The following is a 22,903-nucleotide window of genomic DNA, read 5'->3' as shown; positions in this document are numbered from 1 at the left end:
GCCTGGTGGGCTGCTGTCTATGGGGTCGCACAGAGTCAGACACGACTGAAGCAACTTAGCAGCAGCAGCAGCAGCAGCAGTGATATATGTACACGATTCAGAAAAGCAGAGGAACTTCCCTGGTGGCACAGTGGCTACGACTCCGTGCTCCCAGCGCAGGGCGTCGGGTCCAGTCCCTGGTCAAGGAACTCAGGTCCCACGTGCTGCGACCAACACCTGGTGCAGCCAAACAAACTCTTTTAACAGCAGAAAAATAAATAATCAGAAGTGACATTTTTTGTCTCAATGGAGGTAAAATCAGAAGGACAGGTTTTTTGTTTGTTTGTTTTTTGCCAAAATGACCCTTGTACAGCACACTTCAACTCTTTGAACTACATGCACTTACAAAACACACTAAATGCGGCATTGAGAGAAGCTACAAAGTGTCACTCATTTGATTTTTTTTTTCTGCATTTAATCTTCATGTTAATATTATCAGGAATTCTCCCCTAATATTCTTTGATAAGTGAAACTAATGATAGTGGAGCTCTACATTTTATTCATCCAAACAACAGAATATAGTACATCAAGGTAAACATTCACATGCCCTGCAAAACCCGAGTCTAAAATTACACATAAAACTGGAAAAAAAAAATGTTCTAAAGAGGGTGACTATATAACATCATTCCAGCAGGGAAAACAGACAATAAATGGGGATTATTTCAGACATTTATTACCCATACCCACAAATCAGATCTTTTCTTACAACATAGTTAGTGCTTTAAATCTGGGACAGTAAAATACGTAAACCAACCTTGAAGATTTGTAAAAAATAATTTTAGAAAGCATTGCAGTTAATTCTAGAAGCTACAGTTCCACCTATTGGATGACTAGCAAAAGAAAAATGTATAAGAGCTTAGAGACTTGATTTAGAACAATCCAATGACAGATCAGTGGAAGAGTATACAAATTTATGCAAAAAGCCTAAATGTGAAGGTCAATACTTTCTAGACAGTCTAACGATAGCTTAACTAATGATGATAATAAAACAGTGGTAATATGTGTTTATACTATTTTATATTTTTTCAAAGATATTTTCTTATCATTATTGTGGAAAAAAGATTAACTTTGTACTCATAATTTAGCACCTCCACCCATACTTTACAAGCATCTGTATTCTACAATATCTTCAATCTTGCTGAAATTCATACAAGTGGTACAAAACACAGCATATTATTAAAAATCAAGGAGAAGCGCTTTGATTACAGTGACTTCTAATTTCAATGTGGACTCTACCAAATTAGAAAATTACTGCAATGCAGCTGGACTTTTTATTTAATACAGTTTTAGAAAAACAAACATAATTTGGTTGTTTACAATAAAAGTTAAGTCATTTTTATTTCATTCTGTATAAATGGATAATATATTTTAAGTGTATATGTATATTTTAGTAATAAACTTAATTACTTAAAACTTCTGTAAGTATAAATATTTACTAGCTGGAAATTATAACCTCATCCACCTGCCTCCCATTTATAAGCATAATTTCAAGTTAATGAAATTCCTATTCTATTTTCCCAGTGTGCATAAAGGCTTTTAAATAATGTTTCAAGGTCTCTCTGATGATAATATAATCAATACCTAATCATTGTAGGCTAATAAGATGTCTTCTTCCCCTGACAAAACTGTGTACTCTATGATGGCATTTAACAAACTTACCTACCTTGTCACCACACAGCAACTCCCTGTAATTGGTTACTTTAATGCAGATACTAAAAGAATGGCATTCAAAGAAAACATAGATTTTATTTAATATAGTACCAATAAAAATTATGTATGTAAAAAAGAACCTTAGGAAGCATTTGTTTCCTAAATAGCACCTTGCAGAAAAGATTTAACACATAATTTAATTCAATTCTGACCTTTCATGCTGTGGATCTGTTTCCTTAGTAACAACTGGAATAGTAGGTACAATAGGTTAGGGAAATATATATGTGTGTGTGCTAGTGTGTGTACATGTATATACACACATACTATATATACCATATACCTACTATGGATACCATATATTGTATACATATACAGTAGGCATAATTTTATATATATATGTATATATAAAGCTAGAATTGTCAACCCTAATATATTAGGTACAGTTGACAATTCTAGCAAGTTAGGTATAATATTAAAGAGACTACAATCAAAGTGCTTTGTTAAGTAAAGATGTCCAAAGAAAATGAATGAACAGAGTTTCAATGGCATAACAGAAGACAGTGCAGCAGGATCTACAGAGGACGTTGGAGAAATTTCAGCAGGACTTAAGAAGGTTCCAAATCCCTAAAAATTCTGAACCCTGGAGATGAAGAATTTAGAAAAGAAGGGACAGAGTAAATAATTCTCATAAGTGTTTTGAGAGACTTTTTTAAAAAAGTTTAAAACATCCATGGGAAAAGAGACAAATTTCAAATATTGTGGTTTCCATAAACCACACATTAAGTGGATTACATAAAAATCCTCCCTGAAATCATGTTGCCATGGTAGAAATTTTTTACTTCTCACCTATGTCATTTAGTCATTGAGGATTGGTTATCAGAATCTCCCAGAAAGTAATATTTTGATTAACTTTTAGGAAGAAGTCATTTATCTTTTAAAGGATGCCAAGTTTGCTTCACCATGCAAATGGATAGAGTCAGCCATGGACACTTTCATAGATCTGATCTAGTTAACAAAACAGTACATGGTTTTCTTGTAAAACTACCTGCCCACGTTGTTACAAATATATCTATGGAAACACTTCTTGAATCCAGATATAAGTATCTATAAGCAAACAAATAAAAATGACAGCTAACTCTCAATGCACATACATAGTAAAACTGGGAGTGATCATTTTCATTCTTTCCCTTCTGAAACAGTTAGGGGCACTCACAGTTTCCATAATTCACAGAATAATTGCACTATTTGGTGTGCATGGTATTTAAGGATAAAACCACAACATATCCACTGTCTTGCTAAAACTGTAAATTACAGCTTAAGAATTTAGACAATGTGAGGATTTGCTTTGGGTTCATTTCAGATTATTATGCCAAGTCTCCAACTTTGAAACCTAAGTGAATCTTTGAGATGAGTCTTTTAGAAGTGAGGATCTTTTAAAGATGAGTAATGAGGGCATGAGACAGGAATGATCACTGTTTTGTCATTACCAAACCACTGTGGTTTCAAGGTGACCATGACCGTTACTGAGTTTCACAAATACTTTTCATTGTTGCTTCCATCTAGAATTTGGACAACAACAGGCATGGTCTAATTGCTCTGTGAGTCATATCATGAGGCCAAACTGGGTACCTGGTCAAAACTTTGAAGCAAAAAAAAGTTCTTCAGTACCTTCCTACTCTTTGATCCCTTTTCCTCCTTCCTTACACCCTCCTCAGCCTCTTCCTCTCTCCTTCCCAGTAATGGACTTGGGCGCCCCTCCTACACAGCTCTAGTGAGCCCTTAACTGACAGCCCATCCATCCTTTCTGGCCGTATTGTTGTTATTGTTGCTCCATCACTAAGTCATGTCTGACTCCTTGTGACCCCATGGACTACAGCACACTAGGCTCCTCTGTCCTCAACTTTCTCCCGGAGTTTGCTCAAATTCATGTCTATTGGGTCAGTGATGCTATCTAACCATCTTAACCTCTGTTGCCCCCCTTGCCTTTTGTCTTCAATCTTTCCCAGCGAGTCAGCTCTTCCCATCAGGTGCCCAAAGTAGTGGAGCTTCAGCTTCAGCATCAGTCCTTCCAATTGATATTCAGGGTTGATTTCCTTTCTGGCCATGATGACTGCTTAACGATGGACAAGTCATCGAATGTGCTTGCTCTCTACCAGGCAGAAACAAGGATTACGACTTGCTGAGAGCTGTCGGCAGTCATCTTGGAAACACAAGTGGAAAGCCTGAAGGAGAGTGAGGCTAACATCAAGGGAAGTAGATCCAATGTTGTGAAACGGGATCCAGAAACTGTCTTTTGTCCATTCTTAATTCTGGACATAATCTTTAAGCCCTGGAAAATAACCCTTCCCTGAAGCTTGATCTTCCCTGGATTGTCCCATTACATGATTCAATGTTTCCTTTTATGTATAAGCTAATTACAGTCAGGTTTTCTAAAACATATCTGTTAAGAATGCTCTCTATGGTTAGGCAGTATTTTTCTTGTCGAATGAAATGAATTTGGTCAACCAATATCCAAGGTAGACATTAAATAGTGGGAAGAAATTGTATGACGATCCATGTACATAATAGTTATCATTTACATTCTCCTATGATGGGCTTAGACTCTAGCCCTTGGTCCAAGACAGAAGACCGGGTGGTTGACATAAATGTCCTCTCCTGCACCAGCTGCAGGTGGGCTGGGAGGGAAGGGATTTCTGTAGTTGTTGGTTGCCTAGAAAGATAAACACAGAGGATGTTAATAATTCACTGCATTTCAGCACTTAATCAAGACACTCAGAACAAATTCCTCCTCAATTCAACCATAATAGAGGTCAAATTTCTATTACAATTAATTTCATAAAACATTCTCTTCATTGCATGGACTTTCCATGAGAAAATCACATTCTTGATCTCACGACTCTGAGATACAACAGAGACTAGTCTTGATTATCACTTGATATAGCGGGATATAAATTACCTCTTTAGATGTAAAATTCTCTCTCCTGATGTTACGCTATTTCAAAGAGAACAATAATTCACATTTTTATATGGAAGGTCTAGTACAGTATTTTCCCATAGTGGATAACCATTCATTTCTGTTGAAAGGATGAATTACTAAAGAAATGTTTTTAAAGTACACCGTGTCCTGGCTTAGGAATAAGCAACTGAACACAACTTAAAAATTACAAAAGCAAGAGGACATTCACTTTCAAGACAATGTTTTACAATCATTAATCTTCTCTAGCTAATCAAGTCGCTTTGACCACATGTATGCATGTGTGTGACAGAAGATACAGAGGCATAAGTGAGAACAAGGAGAGAGAGCAGGGGACAGAAATGAAGGGAAGAGGAGGAGGAGGAGAGAGAGGCCTTTTGGTGAGTAGTGAGTAGCTTGAAAATTTAGAATGGTGTTGGTGTTTGCACAGAGAAAGTAAAAGGAAAGTTCAAGTGGTATTGCTATCTACTCAATTTGTCTTTTTTAAAAGAGCCTCCAAAGAATCAAGGAAGTCTAACTTTGACAGACCAGCTGATTATCTTTCTAATTGCCACTCAAAATATCAAAAAGCCTGCAAAGCCTGGAAGCGTTGAATATCTAGGGCAGGAAGTTGCAAAGCGCCTTTCCTCCCCCGGAATTCAAAGCAGTAAGTGTGCCTTTGCATTGGCTTGAGTGGACAACAGCTAAGGACAGAGAAGAGACCCAAAAATTGTATGTGACAGAACAAAGCCACACTTCTCCAGCCTTTGCACTTGGTGCCCAGAAGCAAACCATGAGTTATTGAGGAAGACAAAAATTTGTTTTGCAAAGACTAACTCCTTAATAGAAGAAGAAAGCTAAACTGAGAGATTATTAAGAAGTCTGAAGCGCACACACTGGATTGTCAGAAGCTTTTTAGTACTTGAATGCTACTGGCCATGTAGCGTTCAAGTGCAAATAATTTAATTGAAGAGAAATGGATGTAATTTTAGATAACACTCAGGGAAATGTTTTATTGTAAGATTTTGTAAACAGAAAAATGTGCATTAGAGGGAATATTTGACCTACAGTGGAGACAATGAGTGAGCATGAAAATAAGCATACATCTTATCTGCAAACCCAGAAGTAAATTTCTTCCTCTTTCAATTAAACATGAAGGGGCAGGAGCAGGTAGAAAGATAATGTCACAGTTAACCCGAGTCCTGCCCAGCAGAAGGGTCTCTAGCTTCATAATCTGGACATCAATTAATTAATCAATTAATCCAAACATCATCACAGTAATGAATATCCTGTATTGCATCCTTTTATGTGCTTGCTATGCATTAGTTTAATTTAATTTAACCCTCACAAAAACCTCAAGACACAGAAATATCGTCATGCCCTGCACCGGGTCAGATAGCATCTCCCCCAAATGTATGTACTTCCTAGACCTTCATTAATGTGACCTTATGTGGAAATAGGGTTGCTTCAGTTGTCACTGGTTAAGATGAGGTTGTACTGAAGAACCATGGGCCCTTAGCTCAATATGACTGGTGCCCTTAAAAGAAACGGAGAAGAGACACAGACATTCACGTGTGCATGCGGAATAACACCATGTGAAGACAGAGGAAGAGGTTTGGGCAATGTGTCAACAAGCTGCAGATTGCTGAGAGCCACGGGAACGGAGAGAGAAGCATGGAGCAGAGCCTCATGCCGAAAAGGACTCGACCCTGGGGAGACCTTGATTCTAGATTTCAACCCTCCAGAACTGTGAGAGAACAGGATTCTCTTGTTTCCAGTCACCCACTTCGTGGTAATTTTGTCGTTGCAGGCCTCCGATGGCGGTAGCTAAATGTGCAATGTTGACTATTAAGTGTAATTGCTCCCCTATTTATATGGATGTAAAACAGTGTCCAAGGGTATTAATCATAGGAGACTAAATCAGAAAAGAATTGCTTCATCAAATAGCTGAGACTTGAACAACAGGCAACTGTGTGGTTAGGTTATTGAGAATAAAAAAGAAGCTTACAAGCTGCAAAATGAACTGACTTGACAAGACACTTAGGATGCATGAAAGAGTTGTGGGGGAGGGGGGAGTAACTATTCTGAGAACACTTACCCTATTCTGTGTGATCCAGACGTCTTTAAATAGGCCTCTTTTCTGTTGCCTTTTCCTTCTGGGAACACATGTACAAAAGAGAAATTAAGAATGACGTGTCAGCACTAGCAGTATTTCTTCTTTTTTTTCCAAAGATTTTTTTTTGATGTAGACCATTTTAAAAGTCCTTATTGAATGTGTTACAATACCACTTCTGTTTTAAGTTTTGTTTTTTTGCCACAAAGCATGTGGGTCTCAGCTCCCCGACCAGGGACTGAACCTGTATCCCCTGCATTGGAAGGCAAAGTCTTAACCACAGGACCACCAGGGACGTCCCAGCACTCTCATGATTTCAAACGCTCTATACCTCACCTGCACCCCGACCCTTACTGATTAAGCTGAAGTTGTTCATGGCTGCTTTATATGTAGTCACTCAAAATTCCATTGACCTAAATTTTTCCATTTTTCCTACATCCTCCAATGTGCTCACAAATGGCAAAGGCAGCTAAATGGATATCCAGTAGTGTAGCTTAGTAATTAATCTCAGGGAGTTTACTAAAGAATGCTGCAGAGTGGGTTGTTACATATATGACTGACAACCTTCTCCAAATAATCTCAGACATTTCCCACAATTAAAAGTTCCTCTTAAATGCCCCCAGTGTAGCTTCTTGGATGACAATGACAAAAGAACTAAGCTTTACAGACTCTTTCAGGCACTTCACTAAACCATCTGTATTGCTTTGCTTGCTGAGTCCCTTCGGTTGTGTCCCACTTTTCGCAACCTTATGGACCATAGCCCGCCAGGCTCCTCTGTCCATGGGATTCTTCAGGCAAGAATACTACAGTGGGTTGCCAAGTCCTTCTCCAGGGGATCTTCCTCACTCAGGGATCAAACTCTTTTCACAAGTGAGGAAATATATGCAGATCTATGACCTTTGATTCATTGTTAAATTATCATTCACAAGACTTGTTATATCATAATATAGAGTTAACTTTCCAAGTAGGTCCAAATATATATATATATATATATATGTGTGTGTGTGTGTGTATATATATATATATATATATATACGTGTGTATGTGTGTGTATACATGTGTAAAGAAATATATTTTAACATAAGCCTTAGTGTATACAATGTGATGAAAGAAAAGAGAACATGATTTCTTTTCTTCCAGTTTTATTGAGATATAACTGACATTGAGCACTGTATGGGCTTTCCTGGCGGCTCAGCAGCAAAGAACCTGCCTGCCAATACAGGAGACGTGGGTTTGATCCCTGTGTCAGGAAGATCCCCTGGAGAAGGAAAGGGGGCCTGGTGCCCAGGGGCTTCTGGGTGTGTGCCAGGCATGAAGGAAGGATTTCGTTTCCTCCAGGCACCCTGTGATATATTATGGCTCCTCTCCAGGTCAGTGCATCTGAAGCTGAAGCCGCAGGATTAGTTTAAACGTTTGCTAAAACAGAGTTCAGAAGGTCATTGTCAGGCCCTTGGGTCATTTTTCAAGATGTTTCTATTCTAAGCAATGACCACAAACCGAAACTAGCAACAGGGTAGAAAAGAGCACCCAATTTTTGCTTTGTGGTTTTGGCCATGATCGTGCATTCAGGTCCACTAATCTTCTTTTTATCACATTTAACCAAGTAGAACAATATATTCTACAGTTCCATTTAGCTATTCACGTAAAAGTGATGCATTCTCATGACTCAAAATCCATCCTGTCTGACACCTGCGACCCTCCCAAGACCTGCCTGTCGCTCAGTCTCTCTCCACTGTGTTCCCCGTGTTCCCTTGTGCTCCGGCTGTCACGTTGGCCCTCAGCACATTTTTATGAACCAAGGTGAAGCAGGGGAGAAACCCTCACTGCCACTAACGACCTGGCTTCCACACCTCGATTTGCTCATTTCTGACCAGGGATCGACTGGAGGGCAGCCCGCCATGCAGAGAAAGGGACGTCGACGGTTTCATGTTTCAACTTAATTAGACAAATGCTTGTGGACCATCCACTGTTTGGAAAGATTAGCACTAAATGCCATCAAGCACAAAGAAATGAATAAAACACAACCCCTGCCATTATGAATAGCAGGGAAGACAGGCGAGGAGGAAATGATTAAACTACAAAGCAGGCTGTGAGGCGTGGAGGGTGAAAGGTGCAATGGGACTCTGGATGGTGACCTCACGTCTGCTTGCAGGAGGTGGAACGCAGGGCAGCCGCCCAGAGGGGACACGCTCCCCACACCAAGAACATCCACAGGACTAAGGCTAAATCTGGGGGAACCAGCATTTTGGTGGCATCACAGAGGGGAAGAGTCGGGTGTGTTCACAGAATAAAAGTTGTATTTTAATACAACCGGTCAATATCAGGAGAGTAAGTAAAGTAGAAAATACGAATGAATATTAAATTGAAAGAAAGTGAAGTCGCTCAGGCGTGTCCAACTCTTTGCGGCCCCATGGACTGTAGGCTACCAGGCTCCTCTGTCCATGGGATTTTCCAGGCAAGAATACTAGAGTGGGGTGCCATTTCCTCTTCTAGGGGATCTTCCCAACCCAGGGATCGAACCCTGGGCTCCGGCACTGTAGGCAGACGTTTACCATCTGAGCCACCAGGGAAGTTCCTGACTATTAGATTGAGGTTAGATTAATCAGGCTGAACAGAGGGCACCTGTGACACAAGGTTAATGAGTTTAGCATTATTCTGGTGGCAGTGGAAACATAAACACTCTTTAAGCAGGGAGACAAGGTGGCCAGTCTAACTTTTAGAGAGGAACCAGGAAACATCAGATGAGTTCGAAGGAGAGAGATACCTGGGAGCAGGCAAGCAAGTTGGAGGGATCTCAGATGGCAGGTGAGCAGTGAGCGCTGCCTTTGGAGAGCTGCAGGCTGGGGGCGTGGCAACAAGATGGAGAAACCTAGGGGAAACCCTACCAATAAGCACACATGAGTGTGTGTGTGTGTGTGTGTGTGTGTGTGAGTGTGTGTGTGTGTGTACATTAATATTACTGGGGGAGAGGAGTGGAGATGGATGTAGATATTCACTCAACAAACATATAATAAATGGTTACAATGTGTCAGACTTTCAAAAAGCAGACACCAAAAGTTTGGTTCCTTCTTTCCCTGAGACTTTAACACAAGGGGTGGGATTAGGAGTGGGAGGGAAGCTGAAAGAGAGGGGATATGAATACATTGACAACATCCATTAGATCATCATTGAAAAAGCAAGAGAGTTCCAGAAAAACATCTACTTTATTGACTATGCCAAAGCCTTTGACAGTGTGGATCACAACAAACTGTGGAAAATTCTGAAAGAGATGGGGATACCAGACCACCCGACCTACCTCCTGAGAAATCTGTATGCAGGTCAAGAAGCAACAGTTAGAAATGGACATGGAACAACAGACTGGTTCCAAATCAGGAAGAAGTATGTCAAGACTATATTGTCACCCTGCTTATTTAACTTATATGCAGAGTACATCATGAGAAACACTGGGCTGGATGAAGCACAAGCTGGAATCAAGATTGCTGGGAGAAATATCAGTAACCTCAGATATGCAGATGATACCACCCTTAGAGCAGAAAGTGAAGAGGGACTAAAAGCCTCTTGATGAAAGTGAAAGAGGAGAGTGAAAATGTTGGCTTAAAACTCAACATTCAGAAAACGAAGATCATGGCATCTGGTCCCATCACTTCATGGGAAATAGATGGGAAACAATGGAAACAGTGAGAGACTTTATTTTTGGGGGCTCCAAAATCACTGCAGATGGCAACTGCAGCCATGAAATTAAAAGATGCTTGCTCCTTGGAAGAAAAGTTATGACCAACCTAGACAGCTTATTAAAAAGCAGAGACATTGCTTTGCCAACAAAGGTCTGTCTAATCAAAGCTATGGTTTTTCCAGTGGTCATGTATGGATGTGAGAGTTGGACTGTGAAGAAAGCTGAGTGCCGAAGAATTGATGCTTTTGAACTATGGTATTGGAGAAGACCCTTAGGAGTCCCTTGGACCGCAAGGAGATCCCAACAGTCCATCCTAAAGGAAATCAGTCCTGAATATTCATTGGAAGGACTGATGCTAAAGCTGAAACTCCAATACTTTGGCCACCTGATGCAAAGAACTGATTCATTGGAAAGGACCCTGATGCTGGGAAAGATTGAAGGCAGGAGGAGAAGGGGATGACAGAGGATGAGATGGTTGGATGGCATCACTGACTCAATGGACATGAATTTGAGCAAGCTCCGGGAGTTGGGGATGGACAAGGAGGGCATTCTGCAGTCCATGGAGTTGCAAAGAGTCAGACACAACTGAGCAACTGAACTGAACTGAATACATACACAAGTAACTGATTCAGGTTGTCTCATGGCAGAAACCAGCACAACATGGTAAAGCGATTATCCAGTTAAAAATAACTCAGTAAATAAATTAACACATTAGTTAGAATCACGAGTTATAAGGAATGATTCCAACCCAATGTGACTACAAATAAGATTGCCACAAATACCTAGACTGGTGAGTCGATGAATGTGGGGCAGCTAGGAGGGAAGGGTCAACCAAGAACATCCTAGAAAATTCCCAAGTGTGTCACAGACAATAAAAGGTAGGAGACTTTAGAAGAGGCAAGGTGGCCCCCTGCTCTCTCTAGGGTAGCCCCTCCGAGATCCTTTCTTCTCAATAATCTGTAATATAGGCACCCATATTACTTGTTTCAGACATTATTTAACCATTTAAAATCACACTGTTTGCTTATTAGAATGTGCATGCCATTACATCTCATTCACTGTGGTCAGAATAAATATTTGATGAATGAATAAAGGAAGGTGTTGGGGGTTCCCAGGTGGCGGAATGATAAAGAACCTGCCTGCCAATGCTGGAGACACAAGAGATGCAGGATAGATCCCTGGGTCAGGAAGATCCCCTGGAGGAGGAAATGGCAACCCTCTCCAGTGTTCTTGCCTGGAGAATCCCATAGACAGAGGAACCTGGTGGGCTACAGTCCCTGGGGTAGCAAAGAGTTGGACATGACTGAGCATACATGTAATGAGTGTTCAGCCCTGGTTTTGGCCTCAGAATCCACCCCTCCCTGACCCCTCTGTCACACACACACACCTCCCCCCTCATCTGCCAGCCTTTTGTGTTTGCAGGAGGAAGAAGACAGATATAGCTGCAGACAGGCAGTTGAACCTGTGGATGAGGGGGCGGACTGCCCACTCCTCCTAATTCTGAGATGAACTGCTCTAGCCTTCTCCTCTAACACCCCCACAGCCCCTGCTCCTCCTCTACCTTTTAGAACAGCATTCAAAGGACGTGGCCTCAGTACATGAGTCCTAAGACAGCTCGGCCAGCTGCTGGGTCGTTAATAGAGAAACTCGAGCATCAGAATTACGCAGGAGGACCTGCAGTACTCACCTCTTGTAAGTAATGACAGTGATGCTGGTAATTAGGATAACCAACAGGAACAGAAGAACCGCCCCACCAGCCACAAAGGGCATGTTTGAGTTCCCGGTTTCACCTAGGAGGAAAAAAATAAATAAATTATAGGAGGAATTAGGAACTCAGCTAAAGCTAGAATAGAGAGGAAGTTGGGAAAATTTTTAAAGTGTACGTTAATCATCACAGAATAACAATGTATATAAAACAAAGAATCCAATTTAAAAAGCATAGGATGAGTAGGGGGAGAAGATTTCTTCTTTCAGAGTCTCCTAAATATCTCTGACTCCTCACAGATTTTCCTTACTTCCTTGATCTAATAATGGGTTTGACACCTTAAGAAGAATAAGAATAGAAAGCATTTATTCACACTAGGTAGCACTTCATTCTAATGAACTCCCAATCAGAAACACAAAATCTTTAGTAGGGAAAAAAAAAACTATCAAACTAGTATATAAATGAAGATTACTGCTGGGACTTCCCTGGTGATCTAACGGTTAAGACTTTGCCTTCCACTACAAGGGATGCAGATTCAATGCCTAGTCACTGAACTAAGATTCCACATGCTTTACAGCCAAAAACCACAATATAAAACAGAAGCAATATTGTAACAGATTCAATAAAGACTTTCTAAATGGTCCACATTAAAAAAAAATCTTTTTTAAAAAATGAAGATTACTCCTTAGTTCTGATAATAATAATTACATCACAACAGTATGTAACTTTGATATCTGTAAGTGGAATTTTGCATAAGAAATACTGTCTACTTAATGGCAGTTTAGGATAAAAATAATCAAGAAAAGTATGTTACTTTTCCAACTCAGGTATTAACTGGACAGACCAGCGATCGGGGGAAAAGGAAAATCTGAAATTTTCACACTGATTCTTTCACTATTTAGCTATTTGACCTCCAGCAAATTCCTAACCTTCTCTGCCAGCCTTCCTCCAACTGTCAAGTGATGCCAACACTCCTAATTACATCACGGAGTTGGGATAAGAGTCTAATGAGGCAATATTCAAATGAGCAATATTTGCTCCCCTCTGGACTGAGATCCTGTGAGATCAGAGACCATCTTATCTTTCAGATGTCCTCCTGCCCACAGCACACCTCACCCACCGCCACCCACAGAGCTCCTTGCAAGAAGACATCAGAATGTGTTGTCGATGGAAGTGGGATTGAATGGAAACCAAGGTGCTGTCTTTATGCCCATCTCTCTTTAGATGGCAAATTTTCCAGGCCCCCCTCCTGCAGAAAAGGGGGAGCTATGGCAGAGACCAGCACAACTGCCCATCCTCTTGAAACTGAGCTTTAATTTCCTGATTCCCAGGCTGTCTGGAATCCCACGGCAATCTGAAAACCATGCTTTTCACAGCAGTCTTCCCAATCTCTCATTCAGATGATTTCTTCCTTCCTGACTCACTATTTAGCTGAGATTTTTTTTCATGTCAGTTCAGTTCAGTCACTCAGTCATGTCCGACTCTTTGCGACCCCACGAATTGCAGCATGCCAGGCCTCCCTGTCCATCACCAACTCCCGGAGTTCACTCAGACTCACATCCATCAAGTCGGGGATGCCATCCAGCCATCTCATCCTCTGTCGTCCCTTTCTCCTCCTGCCCCCAATCCCTCCCAGCATCGAAGTCTTTTCCAATGACTCAACTCTTCGCATGAGGTGGCCAAAGTACTGCAGTTTCAGCTTTAGCATCATTCCTTCTAAAGAACACCCAGGACTGATCTCCTTTACAATGGACTGGTTGGATCTCCTTGCAGTCCAAGGGATTCTCAAGAGTGTTCTCCAACACCACAGTTCAAAAGCATCAGTTCTTCGGTGCTCAGCTTTCTTCACAGTCCTGCTCTCACATCCATACATAACCACTGGAAAAACCATAGCCTTGACTAGACAGACCTTTGTTGGCAAAGTAATGTCTCTGCTTTTGAATATGCTATCTAGGTTGGTCATAACTTTCCTTCCAAGGAGTAAGCGTCTTTTAATTTCATGGCTGCAATCACCATCTGCAGTGATTTTGGAGCCCCAAAAAATAATATCTCTCACTGTTTCCACTCTTTCCCATCTATTTCCCATGAAGTGATGGGACCAGATGCCATGATCTTCGTTTTCTGAATGTTGAGCTTTAAGCCAACTTTTTCACTCTCCTCTTTCACTTTCATCAAGAGGCTTTTAGTCCCTCTTCACTTTCTGCCATAAGGGTGGTATCATCTGCGTATCTGAGGTTATTGATATTTCTCCCAGCAATCTTGATTCCAGCTTGTGCTTCTTCCAGCCCAGCATTTCTCATGATGTACTCTGCATATAAGTTAAATAAGCAGGGTGACAATATACAGCCTTGACGTACTCCTTTTCCTATTTGGAACCAGTCTGTTGTTCCATGTCCAGTTCTAACTGTTGCTTCCTGACCTGTATATAGGTTTCTCAGAAGGCAGGTCAGGTGGTCTGGTATTCCCATCTCTTTCAGAATTTTCCACAGTTTTTTGTGATCCACATAGTCAAAGGCTTTATCATAATCAATGATAACAGCTCAAAGTTTACTCCACTCATTCTTTGGTAAGGTTTACTGCAAAGAGAGACTAAATCATATAATAAAAACTATTTTTACTTTTTAAATTTGTTTAACCTATAAGGTGAATAAAGGTAGCAAAATATATGAACACTTTAAAGACCTCGTACGTAGCATCTAAGATGGGATTTTGTTCAGATATCATGGGGAGAAGGAAACTGAAATTTATTCAGAGCAAAAAATACATTGAATCATCACTGCAAAAGGAACAAGGGAATTTTCTCCCAATCAAATAAGAAATTAGCATTTTTCGGTTCTTGGCACATTTTTAAAAGTAAACAAAATATCTGAAGTTATTCTGCATTATAACACAGACTTATAAAAGGACCGCAATTGCTATGCTGACATAATTTGAATATAGTAGATGCTAAGGTTAAGTCAAATGAACAATCGTGAAAGAAAAAAATGAAAGTTATGATCAAAAAATTCATTGACAGTACTCTGGGAAAATAATTTACCTACTCTTTGAAATATTATTTAGATCTTAATTACACTAAAAAAAGAAAGAAAACCAATCTGGGTGGACTACAGAGATCTAAATGTTTAAATGTAAACATGAGAAAAATGTGAGTATTATTTAATCTCTGAAATGAGAAATGACTTTCCAGTTTATACAAATAAGCAAATACATAGGATCAACTGGGTCAAAATGAAAAGTATCTGGAGGTCAAAGTCATCACAAACAACATGCAGAAACAAAAAAAAATCAGTTGGCATCTTTAACATACCCTTGCTATTAAGAGAAAACTAAGCAAGACAATGAGAAGGATGTGGATAACTTATTAACCAAAGCACTTAAATTTGCATGAAAGGAAGCCAGTGGCAAGATGGATGACCTCAAGTTCAATCTAGGGAGCGAAATCTACCACGACCAGCCTCCAGGAAGAAAGCATTCTCTGTACATCGATCCTTTCATGAGCTGCTTGCACATTTGATTAATTTTTTCTCTACAAAAATGTTCAGAAATGTGAACAAAGAGTTTTGTGAAACATTTATAACAGCAAAAAAAAAAAAAAAAAAAATCCTTATTTTCTGAGAGCAGACTAAAGCAAGACTATATAGCGGAGGGTCTCAAATGTAACTAGCATCACTAGCAGGCTTGTTAAACTGCAGATGGCTGAGTGGTCCCCTAGGAGTTTTTGACTCAGTAGGCTAGGGAGGGCTTCCCAGGCGGTGTGAGTGGTCAAGAATCCTCCTGTCAATGCAGGAGACACAGACGACTCCAGTTCAATCCCTGGGTCAGGAAGATTCCCTGGAGAAGGAAAAGGCAACCCAGCACAGAATTCTTGCCTGGAAAATTCCATGGAGAGAAGAACCTGGTGGCAGAAGAGCCTGGTGGACTACTGTCTATGGGGTCACAAAGAGTTGGACATGACTAAGCAACTGAGCACACAGGTCTGGGAGGGTCCCAGAATTTGCAGGTCCTGTGTGATGCTGGTTTGGAGCCACCTCTTTGAGAATCAGGGCATGGACGTTAGAATGATGAGTGTAAAGAATTCCAATGAAATGGAAAACTGTTGACTCTAAATAGAAAGTTAAGTAAAATTTCAAAGCCAGAATTCACAAATGCGCATGCTAAGATATCTCAATAGAGGATAGAACTTATGAGAAAAAAAGCCTGCTAGGCAACAGCATGCCACAATTTTAAAGTGATGAACTTCAGGGAATAGAATTAAAAGCAATTATTTCTTTAGGCTTTTTGCTATTTTCCAAATGTACTAAATTATAATAATCAGAAAAAAAAACAGTAGAAAAACTTAGAGGTCTGCCTGCTTAAAACAGAATACTCTGCCGGTTTTTAATGGTTATATTTAAAGTGCAGGATGTAGAGAGTTTCTCTGCAGAACTGTACTCAGAACCCTTAAGAATCACAATGGCTTTCTTTGTTAAGCTCTACATTATGATAATTAAGTAGAAACCACTGAAAAGTATGGTGATTTGTTTCATGCTGCTCATTTATAAAACCAAAATCAAAATTTCAGATTCTTCACATTCTTTCATGTAAAGTATGTTGGCTGTTTTTAACCTCTTCTAGCAAATGTTGGACTCAGATCCATCTTACTCATTTTTTAACACGTAGTATTTTAAGGCACAGTGTGTACTTGGCATTAGAGATGAAATGGTGGGTAAAAACAAAAAGCATGAGAGTCTGGTAGAGATTCAATCACACTCCAGAGGTATGACAATCCAGATATCTCAGCCTAAAGCCAATACTACTTTTTTTTTTAATTTCTTTCTTTTCTTTTTTTTTTTTAATTTTTTGGCCAGGCAGTGCAGCATGTGAGATCTTAGTTCCCCAAGCAGGGATTAAACCTGTGCCCCCTGCATTGGAAGTATGGAGTCTTAACCACTGGCCTGCCAGGGCTGTCCATAGGTAATCCTACCACTTCTGTGCCTCCCACTCCTCGGCTGCATTAATGTGAACCATACTTGACGGGGCTAGTGTAACCACACCACTTGCTGGGCCCTCTGTGACTAAAACCAGAAACAAAAGGGAAAAGCAAACAGTGGTGGAAACTTTAGGGAGTCAGTCAATATTTCCTAATGCTCACTTTTTCCTAAATTCTGCTACTAGATCCTAGCTTGAGTAATGTCAGCCCTCAAGCCCCTCTCTTAAAGAAAGAAGAATTACTGTCTCATCTCAGGCAGCCACTTTTTGGCTGATTTTTTTTTTTTTTTTTCAACTTTCATCCCCATGCTGTGTTGATTCATGGGAGGACAAAAGTGTCGTGAACCATAAAGCCATTATTTTCCCACCCATCAGAAAAGATAAATACAGTTAAAACAATTTAAAGCACGTCAGTGAGAGATAGAAATGAATAATTTACTCCAGGACTGCAGTCCTCCCGGCTACGTTTCTGCCGATGACAAGTATTTATGGCTGAGTTATAAACCTTTATTTAGAAAGGCTCAGATAGAAATGCTTCCTGGTCCTTTCCTCAGAGCCAGGCGGGCAAGAGCAGGCGTTGATGTTTACAGTTCGTCCTTTATTATGGTCTGGGGTGGGGTCAGGGAGTGGGGAGACCAGGTAATTCCAAACCTAAATATCTGGATCAAAATAATGAACATTTCTCAGTTTTTCCATGCTGGGAAAAACTCACAGGTCCTGACCCTCTCTCTTGCCAGCCCTGGATAGGTCATGGTAGATACCAGTAAAAGTTATCTGTGCTGAATTGCCCCATTAAAAAAGAGAAGCATTCAAGTTCACTTTAGGTTCAGATGGGATATATTCAGGGTGTGTGTGTTCCCACAGGATGCATGTGTGAGTAGACAGACTCAGCATTATCAGGTCGATTCCAATTTTTGGCTCACGGTATGATGCAAATATCCAACCTGTCCCAAGCTAGATATTGAAAAGCACAGATTGAGAAGGGAAGCCTTGGGGTCTAAGTTCTGTCTTCTAAGTCTTTTCCCTAGAAGACCCCAGTACAAGACACTTGAACTTCTGGACGCTTTTCTTAGCAACTGCAAAATGATGATGAAATCAACACCAGAGTGGCAATGGAGGTGGCTATAGATAAAACATGTAGAGGTGCTTTATATATTTAAGTACCACATAATGTAAATCATCAAGAGTGTGATTATATTTTGTATGCATGCATTCAAAATCAGAGTTAAGTAACTAACTTCTGTTCTTTCATGTTGAAATTCCATGTTGTCCTAGTCATGTAAAACAGAGGGTGTTTGTTTCTGTAACTAGATTCACCTTTCTGGGGAAAGGTAAAAGGGGTGTTGAGAAACATGTATAGGATGGCTGTCCATTTCGGGGACCCCTGGAAATAACAGTATCCTTGAGTTTGTTGAACTTTCCTGTATGCCTGCAATATGCATCAAGCGGGTTTTGGCATAGTAATATGATTTCAAGTTTTCAAAGGTCAAACTTCTTTGTGCAAATCAATTTTATACTCTCTGTATTTCAGAAACCTTTCCCTGTTTTATAGCAAGAAGGTCCTAGGGAATAAATTATTTGCAGAGAATTAAAGGACCATGACATCAACCTCTAATTTTTCTTTGGAGTGAATAGTAACTATTCCTCCTCAAAATAAAAGTATCATGCATGTGGAATCCAAGGTATGACACAGCTAACACAACGTTGTAAATCAATTATACTCCAATAAAAATTAATTAAAAACAAGTATAATAAAATGCTGAATCTAAAAAAATATAAAAGTAAAATAAAATATGACACAAATGAACTTATCTATGACACAGAAACAGATTCACAGACTCAGAGAACAGACTTATAGCCAAGGGTGCGGGGATGCGGGAGGGGTGGATTAGGAGTTCAGGTAAACAAATGCAAAATATTATGCATAGAATGGATAAACAAGAAGGTCTACTGTATAGCAGAGAAAACTATATTCAATATTCTATAAAAACCATAGTGGAAAGGAATATAAAAAAAGAATATATATGTGTGTGTGTATATATATATTTGTATTAATATAACTGAATCCCTTTGTTGTACAGCAGAAAGCAAAGAGGAGTTAAAGAGCCTGTTGATGAAGGTGAAAGAAGAGAGTAAAAAAGCTGGCTTAAAACTCAACATTCAAAAAATTAAGATCATGGCATCCAGGCCCATCACTTCACAGCAAATAGATGAGGAAACAATGGAAACAGTGACAGACTTTATTTTCTTGGGCTCCAAAATCACTGCAGATGGTGACTGTAGCCACAAAATTAAAAGACACTTGCTCCTTGGAAGAAAAGCTATGACCATCCTAGACAGCATATTAAAAAGCAGAGACATTACTTTGCCAACAAAGGTTCATCCAATCAAAGCTATGGTTTTTCCAGTGGTCATGTATAGATGTGAGAGTTGGACTATAAAGAAAGCTGAGCTCCAAAGAATTGATGCTTTTGAGCTGTGGTGTTGAAAAGACTTTTGAGAATCCCTTGGACTGCAAGAAGATCAAACCAGTTAATCCTAAAGGAAATCAATCCTGAATATTCATCGGAAGGACCAATGTTGAAGCTGAAGCTCCAATACTTTGGCCACCTGATGCAAAGAGCCGGCTCATTAGAAAAGACCCAGATGCTGGGAAAGATTGAAGGCAGGAGAAGGGGATGATAGAGGATGAGGTAGTTGGATGTCATCGCTGACTCAATGGACATGAGTTTGAGCAAGCTCTGGGAGATAGTGAAGGACAGGGAAGCCTGGTGTGCTGCAATCTATGGGGTCACAAAGAGTCAGACACGACTGAGCTACTGAACAACAACAAGAATGTTAAGACCTACACACATCTTGCTCACTTCCGTGGTGAATCAGTATGCAGAAAAGAATCAGTGCAGCAGCCCCAAGACCCCCATCCTTAGAAAGCCCTGCTTACAAGGTTTGCCCTTGGTTGGTGTGTGGGAAGTTGGGTTTGGAGAGCATTCTCACCTTTTCTTAACTGCCAAGGTGGTTTATTGAATCTGAACTATTGACACAATGTGGTTTATGCTAAACACCTGCTTTCTTTCTGGGAATCAGCCAATCCTGACTTTGCCCCACCCATCTTTTCCATTAGCTGATATTGCTTTGTATCCTTTCGCTCTAATAAATCAGGGCCATCTCTTTGAAATGCAATCATCAAGGAAGAGAGAGCCCATATCTTCCAGTTCTATGGGAAGACAAGAGTCTAAGTTCCAAGGGCACCATGCTTCAAGGTGCAAAACTACCTCCAGCTGTTAAGATGTAAAAAGCTCATTTTTCCTTTGGATGAAGCCAATTAGCCAACACAAGTGGTCACTCTAGATGCCAGGTGAATTTAGGAGGAGCTATGCGAGACAAATGATGCTACCGAGTCCTCCTACTCAAGCACAAGTTATTGTTTACCTTGAAAACATACATATAGTTCCATCTGCGGGACTCTATGAGAAGTTAAGATTTCCTTCTATCTTTGCAGTCTCTTAGTGGACTGCCTGTGACGCATATCACAATTCTGGTTTAATGCTTATTCAATAATAAAATTGTTTTCTTTCCCTTCTACCCTTGTGGAGCAGTTTTCTGGGTAGGGAGAAGATTTTGTTTCTAATTCTAATTCCCCAACACATTGTTATTACTGTTGTTTAACCAAGTGTAACTCTACCTTACAGTGTCACTATTATGCTAATCCAAGAGGATATAATGGGAAAATTTTCAAATGTTCCACTAAAATCCAGATGAACATTTCACCCATGCAATAAGACATGGTGGGCATAACATACCATTGAAATATTTTATGTATTTAGCTGTTCGAATAAAGGTCCATAAATATGAGAGACTATAACTCTTCAGAATACTTAACATAGAAAAGAAACTTTTGTTTTTTCCTGGGAGATTCTAAGGGTTAAGCCTTCACTGCCCTTATTCTGATAGCTAATAACTCCAGCTCTGGGTTCAGTGGTCATTTATCATCTACAAGACCTAGAGGAAGAGCAGGATTTGAGAGGAAGGAGGCGGAGGAGAGACTTAAAATGGAAGGAGGGTGATGTGGGGAACTATGAGCTGATTCCAGGGAAGTTGCTCAAGGGAACGGAGCTTTCCCACGGGACGAGTGTACTGGGTGGGTCTGGTGAAGACCTAGGAGGCAGGTGGTTGCAAAGCTGAGAAGCCACCAGAGAGATGAGCTCTCACCAGTTCTCTCCAGCAAGAACCTTCACTCGCCTTTGCTCAGGGGTTACTCCTAAAGTCCCCTTATCAGTTCCTGGCATGGACTGGACCAGCCCTCACCTCCACATCTTAATACCTGCTACCTGATTTCGCTTGTCCTTCATAAGACTGATGCAAAGAGCCAACTCATTGGAAAAGACCCTGATGCTGGGAAAGATTGAGGGCAGGAGGAGAAGGGGGCAACAGAGGACGAGATGGTTGGATGGCATCACCGACTCAGTGGACAGGACTTTGAGAAAACTCTGGGAGATAGTGAAGGACAGAGAAGCCTGGTGTGCTGCAGTCCAGGGTGTTGCGAAGTGTCAGTAATGACTTAGTGACTGAACAACGTGAGACTGCGTGAACACCCTCCCTCACATGACTTCACGATACTCAGAAGCCCCAGGAAAGGGGACGAGTCAGTGGGGAACCCACAGACACAGCACCTGGATGACCTGAGCACACGTAAGCACAGGGGCTGGAAGAAAATAGTGGGCGATCAAACCCCGCTTCCTTTGCCTACCCCTGCTCCATGTGTTGGTTCAGTAGATGATCTATGATACCTACTCACTTCCCAAAAGGAAGAGCACAAGGCTGTGGAACTCCACCGTAGCCAGCTTCTCCTGTGATGCTGCTGTTGATGGCAGGAATGTTTTTTTTCCTTCTGCTTGGAGAAGTAATTCAGTGCCGTGGTTAAGAACAAGAACCCTGGAGCCCATCTTCATGGCTGTGAAACCCAGCCCCACTCCTGACTAGCTATGAAGCCTGAAATAAGTTTCTTAAGCTCTTCATGCCTCACCTTCCTCATCCATAAAATGTAGATAATAATAGAGTTGTTGTGACAAAGGCATGACTAATTATCAGTAAGTGTTAGAGTGACTGGCACAGACATAAGCATAATATGCAAGCCTGTCATACAGCAGCCAAGACAAAGCCTTGTGCCACTTAGTCCTTATAACTGCTATTTATAAATTGTCCCTTGGGTCTTTAGAAAACTTTATACCTCAAACTCTATGACATTTATAAAGGCGTATATATAAATGTGCTATAAATGTCATACAGGTAGTTTCAGAATATGAAACAGAAAGCACTGGGCTGAAGATTAATTTTTCTGTCCAACTTTAAGTTATGTTACATGAAAAAATTTACTAATTGCTCTACAAAACATGTAAAAGTCAATGCCTGGTTATAAGAAACAAGGGATCTGGTAATAATTTCAAAATCTACAGCTTTATTCTCTAGAGTTTAACTATTCATCCGTTCTCTCCATTTTTAAAATAGCCAGTGATTTTATTAAAAAAAGAACTGCATGATTGGATTTCAAACCTGATATCTTTACTTACTAGACCAGGAAGAAAAGACAGTCATCAACATAAAAGCAAAACAACTTGTTTTGATTAAAGTATTTGGGATTTGTGAGTTTCCTGTGAGTGTAAAATTGCCCACACAAGCACATGTATTTATTGAATGTTTGCCATCTGGCAGATTGTTCCTCCTAACAAATATTCACAGTTATCTTAATTCACAAATGCATACACACATATGCACATTAAAAGAGTGAAGAATTTATCTCAATGC

General features: G+C 40.3%; 1 long non-coding RNA gene across 1 annotated transcript; it reads right to left on the bottom strand.

The window, feature by feature from the left end:
* Window positions 1-521: 521 nt before the first annotated feature.
* Window positions 522-12,220, bottom strand: LOC129636133 (uncharacterized). The gene is made up of 3 exons (XR_008706663.1): window positions 12,116-12,220; window positions 6,741-6,798; window positions 522-4,399 (listed from the first exon to the last, which is right to left on the bottom strand). It is a non-coding gene; the product is annotated as an uncharacterized LOC129636133 (long non-coding RNA).
* Window positions 12,221-22,903: the final 10,683 nt, after the last annotated feature.

This window comes from Bubalus kerabau, chromosome 21, assembly GCF_029407905.1.
Source record: "Bubalus kerabau isolate K-KA32 ecotype Philippines breed swamp buffalo chromosome 21, PCC_UOA_SB_1v2, whole genome shotgun sequence".
NCBI classification, from domain to species: domain Eukaryota; kingdom Metazoa; phylum Chordata; class Mammalia; order Artiodactyla; family Bovidae; genus Bubalus; species Bubalus kerabau.
Note: the sequence above shows the minus strand (reverse complement) of the source record. Positions and strands in the feature narration are given on the sequence as shown.